Below are 15,538 nucleotides of genomic sequence, written 5' to 3'. Positions count from 1 at the left end.
ACTAACCAGATTTGGTAAAGACTAGAATTCTCCAATCAGTCAACATAAAACTAATTAGTTTCTAATTAATTTGTTAGGTTTGGTTAGTTTATGTTCACAATGTAAATAACGATTTTTTTTTCGGAACAATGTTCTTTTTTAAGGGTTTTTTTTTAATTAGCACCTTAAAAAAAAAAACCCTGATGTTATTGTTTTTGTTCTTTACCTAGAAAAAATCTTTTTCTAGGGTATAAGTAAATTAATGTTTTTTAATATTTTTCAATAATTTTAATATGTTAATATTGAAAATAAAAAAAAACATTATTTTGTTATATTTTCAAGCAAAAAAAAACACTTTAAAAAAAAATAATACAACACAATATCAAACACTTAAAAAACAAATACAGCATAATATCAAACACATATTTAATTTTAAAGACATTAAATCCAAAAATATGATATTTTATGATTAAAATAAGATTTTTTATTTTTTTATGAATTAAACCTGAAAATATTGAAAGAATATTTTTAAAGTGTAATAAAAACCTTTATTTTTGTTTATAAAAATTGAAAAACAAAACCTTCTTTAAACGGAATGGGATTTCTTAACCAGTCAAAATGATATAATGTTATTTAACAATATGATTTATTTATTAATCACAATATAGTTAATTTGGAGGGAACTAAAGTTTTTAAGTATTACAAAAAAAAAAAAAAAAAAAAAAAAAAAAAAAAAACTAGACTCTCGTTATCTCCCTTCTCTAAACAGTTGCTCTTTAAAAAAACACACATTAATTTTTGGTTGCTGTCAAAGAAGCAACCTCTCTTTCTTTTCCCCACTTTTTTATTTTCTTTTCTTTTTTAATAATTCTAAATCTAATTTCTAGATTTGATGTATTCAAATGTCCAAAATAAGGAATTTAAATTATTTATGGCCTTGTTTGGTTTTTTCCCTCGATCTTTGAGGGTTTTTTTTATTTTTTTTAATTTGTATTGATTGCAGATTTATTCATGAATCCATCGTAGATTGAAGAATAGATTTATAGTTGTATTAAGATTTCAAGTGATTAAGTCATTGGATCTATCCTCATAGAGCTAGTGACTTTGATATCTAATTGCATTTTTGATTCTTCCATCAATGGGACCTAATATTGCTGACTTGTTCCCATTAATAGGTGATAACAAAAGATTTTTAAGACTAAGACACATAAAAAACTTTATAATATAGTTTTAAAATTCGATTCAAGAATTGACTTAAAATAAGATACAAGTTAGGAGGATTAACCCTGATTAATAAAAAAAAATTAAATCAAGGTTATTTTGATAAAGAAAAATCAATGAATTGATAATCAGGTTTGGACCAAATCAAATAATATTATTTTTATTATTATTTTTAATCCAAATAGATCTATATTCTATGTTAGCTGGCTTTTAGATCCACTTATTAGGTCCGTTCGGGGCTTGAAACAATGAAAAAAGTACCATTGTAAACATTCATCCTAGAAGAAAAAAAAAACTTGGAGGATTTATTAAAGAAAATTGTATTGGAGTGGAGGAAAAGTTATTTGAAATTTCAATAATTAATATTTTAGTTATAATTATAACTCACTTTTATTTAAATCTTATGATAATTATAACAGTAATATAATACCAACAAAATTACATTTTTCTATAAAACAATTAAAGGGAACTTTCCCTTTAAAAAAAAAAAAAAAAACCCAAACCTAGACTCAGGTGGTCAAGGCGGCGCCCTATCTTGAGGGGAAATCGATGGACTATAAATAATCAGTTCTTAATTGTCACATTGGAAAGTTTTGGCAAGAAAAAACTTCAAGAAATATTTCATCTACTTGAATATTGACGAAGAAAGAAAACTTGGTGGACGAACAATGGAATTACCCCCTCCATTATTCTAGTCAAGGGTTCTACACTTCTACGGCATGTCTGCGAGTGTTTCTGCCTGTGTTTTTAAATATATTTTTTTAATATATAAATGTTAAAAAAATAAAAAATAAAAAACTATTTTAAAAATCACAATGTCCATGGAGCTTGTTTTACGGTTTTGATTTAGACTTTACTTGTAGAGTGGCATACAAGGCAGGAGGGGTCTATCTCGTTAATAATACGACAAGACAAAGTAGAGTTGACTTTGATGAAGAGGAGAGAGGGGCGGCGGCGGCGGCTATGGCTGACGGAGAACACCTAGCAGAAGATCCGAATAAATGTTGGAGATTAAAAAAAGCCCTAGAAGATTCCTGGCTCTTGATCTACTATGACCTAACAAATGAAATAGAGTTGACTTGGACATTCATGGACAAACACTGAACCAGGGACTTTGCCTTGGATTGCTTTTTCTACTTCTTGAATGACGTCTTTGATACGCATTCCGAGTCTTTAAGGTCATATTTATTTTTTTAAAATTATTTTTAAAAAAATTATTTTTTAAATTTTTATGTGTTTATTTGTCATTAGAAAAGTTAGTCAACAAAAAAACTTTTTCAGTCCTCAAAACACTTTCCGGAAATTGTGAAAAATTTAGAAATATCATATTATTTGCTGATTATATCAAATTTGGTCATCAAACTTTTGATTGCTATATATATTTTGTTTTGAATATTTATTTTTCAATTTCATCTCTTAAAATTTAATTTTTATATTAACTTTGGTCCTCATTTTTATAATTGTTATTTGTTTTTTCTTTATCATTTTTTTATTGAAATTTTTTATGTATCAAATTTGGTCATTATTCTTTTGATTATTATTTATTTTATTTGAAATAATTTATGAAATGTTAATTATTATTATTTTAATTTCTTCATCTTTTATTTTTTTTATTTTTTAGATTTAATCTCTATTATTTTGATTATTATTTATTTTATTTGAGATAGTTTATGAAATTATATTTTTTTTCAATTTCATTCTCATTCAACTTTTTAATTTGTAAGATTTGTTCCTCATTATTTTAATAAACTTGAGAAAAATAAAACATTAATAAGTTATTTTCCAGCTCATTTTCCATAACATTACCAAACACTGGAAAGTGTTTTCCAACTTATTTTTTATTACACTACCAAATATCAGAAAATAATTCACTTTCCCGGAATTCACTTTCGAAAAGAAAATTACTTTTCAACAAATAAATAGGATCTAAATCATGAAGTTTTACGTTCGTTTCAACAAACTCAACCTAATAAACCACACATAAAGGCTATTTCATAGTTATTAAACCCAAACTTTACTTTTATTTCTTTTCAGCTCCTTTTTATTTTATTTTTTTTTAGGATAAAGAGGTGATTGCTAGATTTCAACGTAGAAAAATAAAGTTCTTATTGGTGATTATTTTGGCTACTAAAACAATATGTTTTTGTGTGAAATAGTTTAATATAATGAGAAAAATTAAGATAATATATTATCTTATCTTGAAAGCGACTAAGAAAAAAATATTTGAATTCAGGAAGATTTTTTTATCTTGAGTTGATTATGAATTTTAGGGTAGTTTTTAATATTTTTGGAGGCCATAGATTGGTATAACAAGGTTTCAAAGATATTACTTAGGTGTTTCAGGTAAAAAATAATAATTTGAAAATAGATTTTTGAGTTGAAAAAACAAGAATCTTATTTTTTCAGCCACAACAATGATCAGATTTTTAGGAATGATAGACAACACGTTATCCTTTTTTTTTTGTCAACAGATGGAATGGACGATACACCGTCAACCCTTTTAACTTAAAAAAAATTAAATAAAAAGGTTTGCTTGCGTGGGCCTGAACTTGTAGGTCTACATGCGGGTCTTTTATTGGTGGGCCAAGCACTTAGCCTGGCTTCCCACACCCACCACACTTGGCCTTGTTATTTTATTTTATATTTTTTAAAATACTATTTTTTATATGTATTTTTTAAAATAATTTTTGCATTTTGTTTTGATTAGTACTTTTCTTTGTAATTTGTTTTTGCTTATTTGGCTTTTTTTAAGTAATGATTATTTTTTAAATTATATTGGGTATGTTTAATTTATTTATAAAGTTAATGTAATTTATTTATAATTCTTTTTGTATATTTTATATAGATTAAATTTATTTTTCACAATTCATCTCTAATTTTACAAAATTTAACATCACTCAAACATTGAGATCTTTCTATGACACCTCAAGAACTCTATGGCAAGGTAATATATATAAATAAATTTTGAAGTCAAATTTTAAAATAACATAGGATGCGGTGCAAGAATGAATTTTTTAAAACAATTACAAATCAAATTTAAAAAAATAACATAGGCAAAAAAAAGATTTTGAAAAATAAACTGAAGTCTAGAGAGATGAATTGTCCCTTCAACCATTTTTTCAGGTAATCGAATAGCATCATCCTAAAAATGGTTTAATGTAGCTAAACAATGAAAACTTTATAGTAAACATTGTGAACTTCCAACTCCAGAATAATTCATTTTATTTCAACAGTGAAGGATATATATATATATATATATATATATATATATCATGTGGTCTGATCATTTTAATATAAGCTGGGCTTGACATCTTTAGGATAATTTTTGGGCCCTATTTTCCACAAGCATCATCACTTTCCCGCATTTGATCAACTTCGTCCTCAAGGTTGGAGATAGAATATTTATTTACACAACCTTTTTTTTCTCACTCCTTATAAATAACATTTCAACCGGTGTAAAGATTTAGGTTTTTATTGGGTTTAAACTCGAAAAAGTATTATATTAATGATTTTTAGATGTTTTTTATAGTTTTAATGTATTGATATTAAAAATAAAAATATTTTAAAAAATATTATTTTATTATATTTTTAATTAATAAACATTTTTATATAAGCACTCTAAACCGCATTACTAAACATATATTTAGTTGAGATATAAAGATAATTTAGACAAAAAAAAAAAAGGTCTGAAAACCTTGAATTGGTTTTTATATATATATATAGTAAGAAGTTATGATTTTACTTCTTTTAAAATTATTTTATATCATTTATTTGTATTCAATCTAATCCATACACATGTCATAAACCATTCTTTAGCATATTTTAAATAATTTAGCTACCTTCCAAAAAATAAGTTTTTCATTATTATTAAAATATTTAATTAAATTGCTTTATTCATTAAAAAAAAGTAATTCAGTCATCAAATTTAACATTATAATTTGTGAGAAAACATATTCTTAAGGATTGTCACATTTAACATTATAATTTCTGAGAAAACATAGTCTTAAGGATTGTGAGAGAGAATCGCAACCCGAATCCCGAGTTTTTAATCAATAACGCATCAGCGGTGTCAACAAGGCATTACACTTACGCCAAGTCTCATAATGTACTTATTATAAACAAAACTTTATAAAATTCATACAGCATTTCGTAAAGTTCTAAAATATTATATTATTCAAAACCAATAAAATCAAATATCACTTTGAAATAATTCATAATACTCATTACATTGTCAAAATTAAAAGTTTAACTAAAATAATGTAATAGTGGAGCGTTTAAGACATCAAATCAAAACTAAAAGAAAAACCTCACTAACAGAAGCACTCAACAAAGCGAAGCATATCAACCAAAACTGAAGAAACAGGAACACTCAACAAAGTTCACCTGCTAACAAAAATTAATAACCTCAAATAATATTAAAAATAAGGGGTGAGTTTAACCAACTCATTAAGAAAATAACATTAATTTAATATATATTTTAGATATTAATAATTTGCAAGTCAATTTATCTTGATATACATATACATACGAAGCATATTATCATAAAATAATGGAATACATGTCAGAGATCAGATGATATCCGAATGTGACTACTGTGGGAGGATCAGTCTCCACAAGCCGATGCATCTCTCACCGATTAAGTATACAGAATACTATGTGCACATAGACTAACTACTCTCTCTTAGTATGAAGTTGCTGACAAGTCTTATATATATCAAGGCATAATAGATATTCACATAATTATCAAAACAATGTATATCATATCAAATATAATTTAGTTCAAGAGAATATAAGTGCAAATTTAAGAATAGATAAGTACTAGAAAAATAAAGTAACAAATATAAATATTCAAAAAATTAACTAATTGTGCTCATCATATAATAAACATATATATTTATTTATATTACATATATAATAAAGATTATTCTACTTATCCGGAGAAAATATAAAAATAAAAATAAAAATAAATATTATATGAAGTACTAGAATATAAAAGACTATACTCATGCCAAATTGTAGTGGAACTCCCTCCATGAATATTCATGATCTTGCTGCATGGAACACGTTACTTCCTTGACGTGACTACCTTTAAGTAATTCAACTAACCAATTTAAAATGGCATGCCCTACATATTTAAGTAGATTTTAGCATCTCTCTCTAGTGAATGATTTCTACACTCACAGAAATATCAAAAAGCATTAAATGTGATCGCTTTTTCTCTCAACAATATTATCATCACCAGAGGTTCACCCATGAAGTTTCAAAGTCATAATGGAATCTAAAATAAAATTTTCTATCATGCTACTGCTTCTAATGTATTCAATACTCTGTCACCATCTATAGCAATCGACACCATAACTCAAACCCAATTTGTATCTGGTAGTGAAAATCAATTTCTTGTATCATCCAATGGAAACTTCAAACTAGGCTTCTTCAGTCCCGGAAAATCCCCAAGCCGCTATGTTGGAATATGGTTCAACAAAGTCTCTCCCAGCAAACAGTAGTTTGGGTTGCGAACAGAGAAACTCCACTCAAGAAATCTAGTACTGGAATTTTCAAGATTGCTGATGATGGAAACCTTGCTGTCTTTGGTGGCAACGATAGCACTCCTCTTTGATCCACTAATGTTTCCATGCCAGCTAAGGTGATACAACGATAGCACTGATGTAGGACAGCTTAATGAATAAATCCTAGGCCACACTGGAATCCTAGTTCTGCAGGGAAACATACACAGGAGCAAGCAGCGTGTTCTCCCCTGTTGCTCTTTTCCTTAATTCACATGGATTCCCCACTGAAGTTCCCTGCAGAATAACTTTATTTGCTTACAAATCAGAACCTTGAATTACGTCTCTAAAGTAGGACTTTTTCCTGTTTTGCTATTTAAATTTATCTGCCCTTCTCGTTGAAAGACACTTTTTATATTTGATTGAATAAAAATTTTCGTTCAGAAACATTAATCTTTTACTTGTGGATTCGAGTGTTTTATTTCTTGTTCATGGACTCGAACAAAATCAGAGAAAAGGGACGGTGATCCTTTTTTTTTATAGACTTCTGCTATGTCAGTTGATATCAGAGCAGGTTTAACTTGTTCAGATGGCAAACACCCGAAATGAAAACGAAGTCCTTGATGACGGCAAACATGAAGAGGGCATGATCACACAAGCTGAATTCAGGATTTTCCAGCGAGAAACCCAGCAAGCATTACAAGCAATTCCAACGACTCTTGCAAGGCTGACAACAGGAAACAATCTGCAGCAAGGTGAGGCAGGTCCCGAGAATTACAGAGAAAGAACGCATGAACGTCATCTGATTCCACGTAGGCAATTAGCCTACGAGGATGAACTAAGTGATGATGAGGAATATGTCGAACACATGTTTCGACACAATCGACAGGGACTGCGCAATATGGGAGAGCGAGAACCACAAACATTCGGTATGAAAATGGATTTGCCCAGTTTTAATAGTCAGCTGCAAATTGAGGGGTTTCAAGATTGGCTGGCGGTAGTGGAGAGGTTCTTCGATTACATGGAAATCCCTAAAGACAAAAAGGTGAAGTTAGTTGCTTATCGACTACTGGGAGGAGCCTCTGTCTGATGGGAGCAACTATAACTCACGCGGATGCGTCAGAGGAAAGAAATGGTACAAACATGGGCAAAAATGAGGCAACTTCTGTGAGACATGTACTTACCACCCGATTATGAACAAATACTGTTTCAACAGTACCAGGATTGTAAATAAGGAAACAGAACGGTGCAAACCTATATCGAAGAATTCCACAGATTATCCTCACGTAATAACCTGTTAGAAACAGATGCACAACAAGTCAGTAGGTTTGTTGGTGGGCTGCGTTTGACCATACAAGATTGTGTTTCCATGCAGACCATTTATTCCTTAAATGAAGCCACTAATCTGGCTACAAAAGCAGAGGCACAACTAGACAGGTCAAAGGCAAACATTGTGACGAGGAATTCTTTTGATCCCACCCATGCTGCAGCAGACAAAGGGAAATCACCTATGAATCAACCCCCACCATCCAGTACCATTAAAGGGTCAAGTAGTAGCGGGGCACCAGCAAAGATTACAAGGATAGTGCCTCCGGAGGCACCAAGGAATCCTTATGCTCGATTAAATTCAGACAAGTGCTATAGATGCGGGCAACCAGGGCATCGATCAAATCGGTGTCCGAGGCGCAGCACAGTAAATCTAATTGAACCAAGGGAAGAAACGTACCTGGCAAGAGAGGAAGAAGAGGATGAAACAACTTACACCTATGACGAGAATGAAATTATCAGAGGGGATGATGGAGAACTACTATCACGCTCTCTTGTAGTACGCAGACTTTTACTGGCACCAAAACAAACAGATCAGTCGCAACACCACAACATATTTCGCACCAGATGTACTGTCAACCGAAAGGTATGTGATGTTATTATTAATAGCAGCAATAGTAAGAACATAGTGTCTAAAAACATGGTGGCCAAGCTAGGATTAAAAACAGAAAAACATCCATCACCGTATAAAATCGGTTGGATCAAACAGGGAGCAGAAGCAAAAGTTACTGAAATATGACGAATTCAATTCTCCATCGGGAAGAATTATCTAGACGAAATTACCTATGATGTTATTGAGATGGATGCCTGCCATATGATTCTAGGCAGGCCATGGCAGTTTGACGTGGATGCCACCTATAAAGGACGTGATAATGTCTATGTCTTCATGAAAGAAGGACAGAAAATGGTATTGGGTTCCATACGAGAGGAGTTCTCTGCCATAAAACCAAAGATTAAAGAGAAGACAGTGTTGCTGGTAAATGGATACACATTTATGGAGGAGGCCAAGGAGTCAATGGAGATTTTTGCAGTAGTAATTGGCGGAGGAATTGGGGTCGAGCCTCCCAACATCCCACAGGTATTGCAGCCCTTGCTAGCAGAATTTCAGGAAATCATACCGTGAGAACTCCCGGATGGGTTACCTCTCATGCGCGATATTCAACACCAGATCGATTTAACTCCAGGGGCTAGTCTACCAAATCGACCACACTATCGGATAAGTCCAAAAAAAAATCATATCCTATAAGAACAAATGGAAGATTTGATCAGAAAGGGGCTGGTTCAGGAAAGTATGAGCCCTTATGCAGTGTCAGCCTTACTAGTACCAAAGAAAAATGGTAGTTGGCGCATGTGCATAGACAGTCGGGCCATTAATAAAATCACAGTTAAGTATCGATTTCCCATCCCTCGCCTAGAGGATATGCTAGACATGTTGTCAGGATCCAAAATCTTTTTGAAAATTGACTTAAGGAGTGGATACCATCAGATTCGAATTCGACCCGGGGATGAATGGAAAACTGCTTTTAAAACAAAGGAGGGTTTATACGAATGGTTGGTAATGCCCTTTGGACTAACCAACGCCCCGAGTACCTTTATGTGACTAATGAATCAGGTACTTAAACCCTTCACTGGCAAATTCGTGGTGGTGTACTTTGACGATATATTGATTTACAGCCAAAGTGAGTCTGACCACTTTGAACACTTAAGAAAAGTACTGACGGTATTGCAACAGAATAAGTTGTATGTTAACTTCACGAAGTGCAAATTCATGACCAGCAGTTTATTATTTTTGGGTTTTGTTGTGAGTACTGATGAATTAAGGTCAACGAAGAAAAGATCCAAGCCATCTAGGATTGGCCTACTCCAATGAATGTCAGCGAGGTGCGTAGTTTCCATGGACTTGCAATGTTTTACCGGCAGTTTGTCAAAAATTTTAGTCGGATCGTCGCACCAATCACTGAATGCATGAAAAAGGGAAAATTCCATAGGGGAACCAAAACAGAACAAAGCTTCGCACTTATTAAAGAAAAGTTGTCTTCAACTTTAGTTTAAGCACTGCTAGATTTTGATAAATTATTTGAAATGGAGTGTGATGCATCTATTGTAGGCATTGGTGTTGTCTTATCACAGGAAGGCAAACCCATTGCAATCTATAACGAAAAACTCAGTGCAACTCGCCAGAAATGGTCCATATATGAACTTGAATTGTATGCTATGTTTTGGGCCTTAAAGGTGTCGGAGCACTACCTAGTGCAGAGGGAGTTCATCCTCTTCAGCGATCATCATGCTCTACAGTTCATCAACAGCTAGAATAGTATGAATTGAATGCATTTATGATGGGTGTCCTTCATACAACAGTTCACTTTTGCCTTGAAACATAAGGTCGGGCAACTTAAAAAAGTAGTTGATGCTCTGAGCCGAAGAGTAGCACTACTTCTAACCATAAAAGCTGAAATTATCGGTTTTGACCATCTTAAAGAGTTGTATGCAGAAGATGAAGACTTTGGAAACAGCTGGGCACAATGTTTGCAGGGGCTCCCTCATAACAGAATGCATATTCAAGAAGGATATTTATTTCGGGGCAACCAGCTATGTATTCTTAGGAGTTCATTACGTGAATAAATGATCTACGAATTGCATAGTAGCGGCTTAGGTGGTCACTTGGGGCGTGATAAAATCGTGGCCCTGGTAGAAGAAAGATATTACTAGCCCCAATTGAAGAGAGACATCGGTAACCATGTCAAATGCTACCCTACATGCCAAGCAGCCAAAGGGCAATCACAGAATACGGGTCTGTACATGCCATTACCCATTCCAGCAGCCCCGTACGAAGATCTATCAATGGACTTCATCCTGGGACTCCCAAGAACCCAGCGTGGTGTTGATTCTGTTTTTGTAGTAGTGGATAGATACTCTAAAATGGCTCATTTTATCGCATGCAAGAAAACTTCTGATGCCGTGCATGTCGCTAACTTTTTCTTCAAAGAAATCGTTCATCTATACGGAGTCCCTACATTTATCACTTTTGATCGGGACATAAAATTTTTAAGCCACTTCTAGAGAACCTTATGGCGGCGATTTAACACATCTCTAAACTTCAGCAGCATAAGACACCCTCAAAGTGATGGGCAAACGGAAGTGGTGAACCGAACTCTTGGAAATTTAATCTGCTGTCTATCTGGTGAGAAGCCTAAACAATGGGATCTAACGTTGGCACAGGCTGAATGTGCCTATAACAACATGATAAACAGGTCCATTGGAAAGACTCCATTTCAAATTGTCTACTGCCAACCTCCACAGCATGCATTAGACTTGGCACCTCTGCCCAAACTTCCTGGTATTAGCATCGCAGCAGAACATATAGCGGACAGGATCAAAGGAATTCAGGAGGAGGTGCGGACGAACCTAGAAGAATCTAATGCCAGGGATAAGGTCGTCGCAGACTGCAAGTGGTGAGCTCAAATTTTTCAGGTAGGAGATCTCGTGATGGTGTATCTACGCAAAGGGCGAATACGCAACAGGGACGTATACCAAGCTAAACGATAAGAAGCATGATCCTTTCCAAATTCTGCAGAAGATTAACGATAATGTGTATATGGTGGACCTCCCTGTAGACATGAACATATCTCCCACCTTCAATGTTGCTGACCTATTCGAATACCACCCTCCCGATGAATGTCCTTCTCACCTAATCAACTCGAGGGCGCATTCATTTCAAGCAGGGGAGACTGATGTGGGACAGCTTAACGAATAAATCCTAGGCCACACTGGAATCCTAGTTCTGTGAGGAAACATACACAAGAGCAAGCAGCGTGTTCTCCCCTGTTGCTCTTTTCCTTAATTCACGTGGATTCCCCATTGAAGTTCCCTGCAGAATAACTTTATTTGCTTACAAATCAAAACCTTGAATTACGTCTCTAAAGTAGGACTTTTTCCTGTTTTGCTATTTAAATTTATAAGTACTTTTATTATTAGGATTAGGATTTGCAGCTTATAAAAACAAGCTACCCTTCTCGTTGAAAGACATTTTTTATATTTGATTGAATAAAAATTTTCATTCAGAAACATTAATCTTTTACTCGTGGATTCGAGTGTTTTATTCCTTGTTCGTGGACTCGAACAAAATTAGAGAAAAAGGACGGTGATCCTTTTTTTATATAGACTTCCGCTACGTCAAGCACTGTCTATAATATTTTGTTGTTAATGGAAAATAAGATAAGGTGTATTTATTGAATAAGACATTATATAGTCTGAAACAAGCTCTGAGAACTTAGTACAACTAAAGTGACAGTTACATCATTCAACAGGGCTTTAAGAGAAGGAAAAGAAAGCCTACTTTGTATGTGAAGAAACAAGGTGAAAGTGATGTTCTTATTGTTGAATTATATATTGATGATTTAGTAATTATGGATAGTAATGGAAGATGAATTGAAGAGTTTATGAAAGAAATGATAAAAAGATATGAGATAAATGAAATGGGGTTGCTACATCACTTTTTAGGTATTAAGGTTTATCAAGATGATGATGATATTATTTGTTAGAAGAAGTTCGCTGAAAAAATTCTTAAAAAAATCAGAATGTTTGGCTTAAAACCTGCTAAAATGCCTTTGGTGATGAATGGAAAGTTAATGAAAGATAGAGGAAAGATGGTGGGTGATATATTTTATACAAATTTGGTTGAGAATCTATTATATTTCACAACTACAATGTAATGTTTGCAGGAAGTTACTTTTTAGGTTCATGAATTCTCTAATAGTATTTGAAAATATCTCTTATTTCTCTGTCTTTCTTTACAATGATTGCTAGTCTAATTAATACACAAAGATCTCTTGATTAGAGGCAAGAATAATGTTTGACCCTTTAAATCATGGGATTCCTAGAATCTCTCTATTGTTCCTATAATCTCTCCATGACAGCTTCATCTTCTAATCTCTCAATGATAGCTCACGCCAACACTTCCCCTCAAGTTGGTGCGTATAAATTTTGAATGTTCAACTTGTCAAGTGAGTTATAGAAATTCTTGCTACGCATCGCCTTTGTGAGTATATCTACCAGTTGGTCTTCAGATTTGACAAAAGGGAACTGAATGATTTTTGCCTCTAGATTCTGCTTAATAAATGTCGATCTATCTCTACATGTTTTGTTCGGTTGTGTTGAATTGGATTACGTTAAATATTGATAGCAGTCTTGTTAATGCAGAACAGATTTATCTTGTAGTTGGGCGCAAAGCTGATTTCTGTTAACAATCTCCTAAGCCATAGAAGTTCACAAAGACCTTTAGCCATCCCACGAAATTCAGCCTCAGCACTTGACAATGCCACCATTTTTTGCTTCTTACTTCTTCATATAACAAGATTCCCTCCAACGAAGGTGAAATACCCTGAAGTTGACTTTCTATTAGAAATATTTCCCACTCAATCTGCATCTATATATCCCTCTATCTTTATATGGTTATTCTTTGAAAACAGAATTCCCTTTCTAGGGGAAGACTTTAAGTATCAAAGAATTATAATTGTTGCTTCCATGTGATCTTCGCTTGGGCAATGCATAAATTGACTCACTATGCTCACAGCATAGGCGATATTTGGGCGTGTGTGTAAGAGATAGATAAGTTTTCCTACCAGTCTCTAGTACCTTACTTTATCTGTAGGTACCTGGTCAATGTATTCTTCAAGTTTGTGATTCTGAACAATTGGTGTGTCTACAGGTTTACATTCCACTAGTCCAACTTCTGATAATAAGTCTATAATATATTTTTGTTGGGAAAGGAATATACCTTGCTTTGATCTATCAACCTTAATTCCCAGAAAGTATTTAAGTCCTCTTAGATTCTTCATCTCGAATTTAGTATTAAGCTGTTCTTAGAGCCTTAATATTTCTTCAGGATCATTTTCTATGATGATCATGTCATCCACATAGACTATTAAAGTCGTCACCTTGCCTTGTTGATGTTTTAGAAAGAACGTATGATCTGAGTTACTTTGTTGAAAGCCATATTTCTTCATTGTCAAGCTAAATCTCTTAAACCATGCTCAAGGTGATTGTTTTAACCCATACAATGCTCGCTACAATTTGCACACCATCTTGGATTCTAAGGTTGTTATGTAACCTGTTGGAATATTGATGTAGACTTCCTCTTCAAGATCATCATGGAGGAAGATATTTTTTACGTCAAACTGATGTAGTGGCTAGTCAAGATTAGCTGCTAGAGATACCAGTACTCTCACTGTGTTTAATTTTGCTACTGGTGAGAAGGTCTCTTAATAATTTACCCTATATGTCTGTATATAGCTTTTTGCCACTAGTCGTGCTTTGTATCTCTCAATTGATCCATCTGCTTTGTGCTTGATAGAGAACACCAATTTGCACCCCACTGGTTTTTTTACTTCGGGTAAAAGTGCCAAGGTCCAGGTTTCATTTTTTAATAGAGCATTCATTTCTTCTTTTATGGCTTGAGTCCATTCAGGATTGGCCAATGCTTCATGAACACTTGTAGGTACATGACATGAGGACAGTGCATATGCGAAGTTTTTGAGGGGTTTAAAAAGTCTTGTTGTAGATACAAAGTTTGCAATTAAATATTTTAATCTTTGGTTTTCAACTTCTAGAGAATATCTATTGGGTGGTTTGCCTCTGTTACACCTGATAGGTAAAGTATAGCCAACAATGGTATCTATATCATGAGAGTCTGAAGATATAACATGAGAGCTTACCTCAGGAGTATTCACAGAAGAAGGATTGTCGGGTACTGAGAAGAGAGAGGCTTCTGTATCTGCTTCAATTATGTCCTTTGATGATGTAGTTGGCATATCAGTTGTATCCTCTGTAGTTGGAATATCTATGTTGGCATCATTAAACCTCCTGGATTGTTGAATAGTTTAGTCTAAAAACATATAGGGTTATGAAATATACCCTTAGATAAATGTATTAAATAGGTTATATGTTCTTTTGAGTCATTCTTGAATATGTCTCCTTTATATTCAGATAATCCTGATATTTTACCGGCGGGACGTCAGTAGAATTTCCTTTGGAATCAGCTTTAAGCTCTTTCGTGTCAGGTGAGTGGATAATTTTCCATATGCATGAGAAATATTATAAATATTTGATTTGTTAATATGAATTGGATCATGCTTCTTGATAATATATATGTTGATTATTATCCTTGTTATGATAAAGCATGATCAATTATTGAATTTGAATTTTTGATATGAACCAGTATATATTTTGAATTGACTTCTGAATTGATAGCTCCTCATTTGATTGATGTCATAAGTTGAGCCTTGAAATATGAATATGTCTATTTGATTATGATTATGAACCTATGATATGTTAGTCAGAATACCCATGCTAACAGGGTAGTGTTAGTCTTTGTGCACATCGTATTTGAACCCTAGTTGGTCAGGGGAGTCACCAACCTGTGTGGACTGATCATCCCACAGTATGGAGCCTCATGCTCATTGCATTTTGATTTTCTGATGAGTTTTACCATATGATATTCTTGTTATGGC

Source organism: Populus nigra, chromosome 9 (genome assembly GCF_951802175.1).
Source record: "Populus nigra chromosome 9, ddPopNigr1.1, whole genome shotgun sequence".
Classification (NCBI taxonomy): Eukaryota; Viridiplantae; Streptophyta; class Magnoliopsida; order Malpighiales; family Salicaceae; genus Populus; species Populus nigra.
This window is presented reverse-complemented; position numbering follows the sequence as displayed.